Source organism: Trachinotus anak, unplaced genomic scaffold (genome assembly GCF_046630095.1).
Source record: "Trachinotus anak isolate AG129_WGS33_773 ecotype Australia unplaced genomic scaffold, CSIRO_AGI_Tana_v1 ptg000025l, whole genome shotgun sequence".
NCBI lineage: Eukaryota > Metazoa > Chordata > Actinopteri > Carangiformes > Carangidae > Trachinotus > Trachinotus anak.
This window is the reverse complement of record NW_027273876.1, coordinates 1,687,977-1,694,176: the sequence shown is the minus strand read 5'-3', so window position 1 is coordinate 1,694,176 and position 6,200 is coordinate 1,687,977.

Sequence of the window (6,200 nt, the reverse complement as noted above, 5' to 3'; positions counted from 1 at the left end):
CAGTTCTGCTTTACACATCATATGACAACTTTAAACATGATGCAGTGTCTATGGATTAAACTACCGAACAGTATAAAGTGAAATGCTGATTATACAAATGCATCAGTAACAATAATCCAACACCAAACTAACAGGAAGGGAAAGGAGCCATTCTCCATAAGAGTACTGCTTTACTTGAAAAATAATATTTTTCTATTGTGTTATTAGTTGTGTCACCTAATTAAAAGATCTGATCAGTCATTCCACCTCTGACATATCTTCACCCTGTTGCGTACCAGCCTTAGTCTGGTCTTGATGAGTCCCTTAAACTTCCCCTTAACATGTTCCAAAGTATGGTGGAATATAGGTTTGCAGGCTGTATGACAATGAGATACACATCTGTAGGCTCATACTCCAACTAATTAACTATTTTAATGCATCAACCTGCGACTCTGTGGTTTCATGTATGAAACTTGAATTAAGCAATACAGTGCAATCAGACTGCAGCTCCCACGTTGTTTTCGTGTCTAACAGCAGAACTTTCCAGCCTTTACCTCATGCAGGACTGCTCATGCTGTCAGTCAGCAGCTATTTCTGGATGTTTACATCTTAATTAATGCTCCCAATGAGTGAGATATATGTCTGCCCCCCGTCTGGTTTTATTTATTTCCAGTCTCTGCAGCTGTTTCTGCTTCTCCTCGGTTTTACAGTGCAGTGCTGTAAAACTAAAAGTAACCTACTGACGCCTTCTGCTGTTTCCACGTCTGTCCACCTACGTCCTTCAGTCTGACTGCATTGCATAATCCTCATCATCATCATCATCATCATCATCATCATCTGCACTGCTGCTGGCTGCACGTTCCCAATGACATCCAGTCTGTGAGCGCTGGTGTGCAACAATTGATTTTTCCAGAAAGAGAGACAGTTCAATACAGTGACTGAAGAGCTCAGTCAGTCTTTGCGTCAGTTTTGAACACTCACAGTAGAACCGGGGTTACTGCAGATTTTCCATTTCAAAATTACACATTTTTCATTCAAGGTTGTCTAATTGTGTTCTTGATGTTTTCCTCATGTGTGTTAAGCTCAGACTCTGGCTTTGTGTTGTTTGCTAATATTAAAGTGATAGTGTAGTATCATCTACAGTTTTTCAATCAATCCCAACTCTTTTATTATTTTATTTAGACATTTAATTCATATTTTTTCAACGGTTTCATTACGAAATTCACAACTGATGTTATTGGGAGTTTTACACTTACACCTGGAAGTTGTGCAAATCATTTTCACACTGTGAACATGTGTAAACAGAGTCAGAGTTAATCATCATCCATCTTATTTCATATCTATTTATGTCATTTAGCACCTGATTGTTAATATTGTTAAAAACATAAAGTTTGTTGGTTTATTATGTTTTTTATTCATGACATTCATTTTTTTATCAGTAGTAACGAGTCGTGTTTGCTTTTGTCAACAACACAGCAACGTTCACAGCTCTCTACACGGCTGTTCAGTCTCTTGTTTGTGACTCACAAACACACAAAGTAGTGACTTCACTGAACTCTGTCATCGCTTCAGTAACTTTTCTGTCAAGGAGGGCTGTTGCATCACTGGTGCAATGCTGCATTAGGTCTGTTTTGGAAACTGTCAATAGTTCTGAACTCAACACTCAATGGAGACGGTTTCTGTGACATTGTATGTGACATCATATTATTATGTCATTATTTGATCTTCAGGGAAACACAATCACAATCTAATAAATCCTATAGGAACAGTGTCAGCAAACATAACTTGTCTCCCTGTTGAAATGTTTCCAGCTCGTTTCAAAACACTTTTAGTCGTCAGGAAATGTTCATTTGTTCTGTTGTGGGAGTAAAACTTATGTTTAATTTTCATAAAAGCGCAAAAACCAATCCCAGTGCTGCTGCTGCTGCTGGACTTGGTTCATCACTACTACTGGTAGGGCTTTGAGAGTATCTGTATAACTGTATGCTGTTCAGCACCGAGGTTATCCAGGTAGGACATAAATGTCTTTATTTTATATTTTAGTTCATTTGTGCATTTATCTATGAATGATGATAATAAAAAGTTTTGGTAATAACTGCTATCAATCCTCTCCACACTGTGCGACATGGTTGAGAAACCTCTGCTGAGCTCGACTCGACACAGAGCTGCTGCTGTTGTGTTTGGATCAGACGGCTCCAGCGGCTGCAGGAGTTATTGATGTAGGAGGAAGCCAAGGAAACCCACCCAGAGTCTGATCCCTGAAGGGTGTGTGTTCCTGTGTGTGTGTGTCTGGAATAAAAGCAGTGACGTATAAATATGAATGATAAAGGACAAGAGAGACATAGCGTATACTTAAAAATACTTTCAAATGGAACCTGCTGACTGCTTGTCCTGTTCTGCTCATATTCATTAAGTCAAGTCCAGTCTGATCCTCGAAGTTAACATGATCATCTGAATAAAGTCCCACAAAGGCTCCTTTAATGAGTTTCACTTTTTAAATTTTAGTCTGTTATTTTTCTGCACCAGATGCTTTGTGGATGAAACACTATATTATAACTACGGGTTGTGCGTTTAAAGGAGAAGCCACCCCTTTTTGAGAAGTCACATTTCTTCTTCCTGTGCCCTGGAGCGGTTCGGTCAATATTTGTGAACACGCTGCTCTCTCCTCTGAAGTTAGAGACCAAAGGGAGAATCTTAAAACGTGTGATGTTCTGTAACAATGAATGGGGCTCTGACATGGAGCCATAAAATGTTTGTGTAATTTCTTCCAACAAAGTGGGCGTTTCAGATCTTTTACTTTATATCCAATTTAAAATCTGGAGGAGACCAGTTCAGGGGTTCACAACACAGCTACTGTAGATTATGGGATTAGCAAAGTAACACATTTTCCTCCAGTGGCTTGAAGTAATTTCAGCGATATAACCTCAGCAGCCTGACCGATGAAAACAAGCCTTTGACAGATCTCACCTGCATATCTTATAATTTATTACAAGTAAACCAAGTATACCAACCATTTTTGAACAATAAAGAGAGAGGTAAGCCAGTTTACAAGAAAGGCCCAGCAGTGTGCATAGCCTACCTGTTCTGGGTTGAGGTTGGTTCTACTGTGAAGGATGTTGTCTAGTACCAGGCATCGCCTTATGGTTTCCACCACCTCCATAGTTGGTTTGCATGTAAACAAGTTTTGCAGGCTGCCCACTTCCAATAAACCTTTGAATGAAGTGAGCAAATTGGGGTTTACAGTGTAGGATATGCACAAGGCATATCGTTTTTCTCTGTGCACTTCAACTCACTTCAACAACATGACTCACATTTTAAACAGCTTTTTTGCATTTTCTGCATTTTTTCCACTGCTTCCAGAACAGTTTGAGTTCTTCATCCTTTTTCCAGCTCTTAAAACCACTTCAACCGCTTCTCTATACAAACTCAAGCCAGCAGTGCAGTTTATCTTCATTTTATCCAGGACCAGCAGGTTCTAGTGTCATCATGCTTCTGTAGCCAGTCTGTAACATTATGGACCCTCAGTTACTTACACACTGAAGAGAAGAAAGTCGCTTCCGAGTCAAGCTGGAGCTCTTCAGCAGCAGGTGGAGATCTCCAGCTTGTAAACCAGACCAGGATCGTCGTTGGACTGGGAAAAGAATTAGGTCTTGGACTTTTCCTCGGAGCGGCCGCACAAGTGCTACAGACTCGTAAAGACGCTGACAGACCATAAAAACTTTGGATGGACGTTTTGGCGGGCCCCCAGCCGACCGGGATTCGAGCCGGTGGTCCCCATGTCCAGTCGCGCATACCTGTGCTCTGTCATGTGAATACACATGGGAAATGTAGTTCGTAAATGTAGTTCTAAAGGTCCAAAGAAACTCCACAAATACAACATATCACAAAATACTGTGGCTAAAACAAATCACAAAAGCAGACAGGAAATTATTACAAAGTAATGGAGACATATGTCAGAAATAATAAAATGAAGGGAAAAAGTACTAAAATCCATAAAGTCCAGAAACTACAACGCTCAAACACATCAGTAAACTCCATCTAGAGCATATGTCTTAGGTCAAAATCCACATTTATACATCTGTACATAAATCCACATAACAACTGATGAAACTATAAATATTTCTCTAATGAAGAGAAAAGAGTTTCAGAGAGAAGTCACGTCACATACTGGTCGGTCAAACACCTGGTTAAGGTTTGATGCAGGGAGCAGCGCCACCTCCGCAGGTCACTAATGAGGCTTTTACGCCCTCAGTCAGATTTTTATAAATGTTTGTGAGATGAGTTGATGACTCTGAACCCCCAGAACAGGTCAGCTGGTCCCGCTGCATCTCATCAGTCTGAGGGAAGATCATCCATCTTTCTGTCTCTTTGTTTGTGTGTAGTGCTGTTGCCATCCTCATCGTCATAGAGATATACTCCAGAGGCTCTCAGGGAGATGATCTCAGGACTCCTCCACAGAATAAAGGATGTGTGTGTATGTGCACTATACAGTAGTCCTCCAAGGTACTCAGGGTTCTTTTAAAGAGGTTCCTGGGACCTATGAGGGGATTCACATGGTCTCTGGTGTGTCATTTATCACTGAGGACGGTACAGGGGTCTCTGAAGGCCCTGCAGGGATCTGTGAATCAGGCTTTGTTGTGATCCACTGGTCTTTAAGGGGGTTCAGGGGTACTTGGAGGTTTACCAAGGTTCCTTTACAGGGCTTCAGGGGTCTGTGGTGGAGTTAAAGTAATCCTCTCTGGGGTTCTGCTGCTTATTAATAGGATTCCAGGGGTCTCTGAAGAAGTTGAAGAGGTCCTTCAAGGATTCCCAGCACTCTGGGAGGAGTTCCATGTATTCTTGCAGGGGTTGAGGCTTGAATGGTGCTTGAAGGGGTACATTGGTCCTTGAAGAGGTCCTGAGGGAGTCTATGGATCCTTGATGGATACTTGAAGGTGGTCTCTCAGTGGTCTTTGAAGTGGCTTAAATGGGTTTCAGCAGTACCTAAAAGGGTTCACCGTTTTTTGATGGGGTTCCAGTGTCACTGAAATACATTTGATAATTTGAGGTACTCAAATGATCATTTAAAATTTGATCAGTGGAGGAATTTCCATTGACCCCTAAAGGGGTTCTCAACTCAAGGGCTTCCAGGAGACTACAAACAGGTGCTCCTGTCAAAGATTTTTTTTTATGCCTTTATTAAGTTGAGGGGGTAGAGAGAGGGGAATGCCATGCAGGAAAGAATCGGACCGGTCGAACCAGCGACTGCCTGCCAAGAGCGTCTTACGCTCAACATGGTACGCGCCCTAACCACTCGACTACCGGGCCGCCCCTGGTCTTGAAGAACTTCTAAAGATCCTTCAATGAGTTTCAGTGACCCCCAAAACTGCTTTAGTTACAGTTACAATTTTGGGGGTCACTGGAACTCACTCATGGTCCTTGAAAATGTTCTACTGGCTCTTGATGAGCTTTGATTGGCTTTTGAATGAGTTCAAGGGGTCTTGAAGGGTCTTGTGGATCCCTGAAAGTGTTTCTTTGGCCCTTGAAGGGTTCTCCAACAACATAAGGAACAATTTAAGACATGCAGGCTTCGCCAGGAGTGTACAGTATGTGGTCTAATGTTTTTAAAGCATGATTTAGCTCTGTTATATAATGATAAATGCACTGGGGGAGTAATCTGATCTTCTCATCACTCTCTAACTGTTGGAGGTTTAATTTCCTGTCACTTTAATTTCCTGTTCCACTCAGTTTAATTGAATTACATGCATTTCTGAACAATAAAGCTCCCTCCATTTTGTAACAGTCTTGTATTCAGGACCTACAGGGAGGTGAGTAATAAAACAAAATCAAAAGTGACTTTTTAACCCGTTTGCCAAGTTCCCATGTGAATATTTGCAGTTATGTAACAATATTTATGATCAATGTTGTTTCTATTTAATAGTAATAATACATTGTGTCTATTTTAATGTTGTCCACAACAATGTAGTTTTACTGATTTACAGTTTTCCTGTGCTGCACTGTCTTAAAATTCAAATGGACTTTGAAAACAATAGTTGGAAAAATAATCTCACCACAATTTCCATTTACTACTCATACATAGCTTATATTTCAGAGCTTGCATCACACAGGCTTCCTCAGGTGACCATTCATCGTCATGGAATTGTTAATGTTAATTTTTTTCTGACCACATTGACGACTTTTCCACCAGCTTGGCTTATAAGTTAAAATCGAAAGTTTATTAA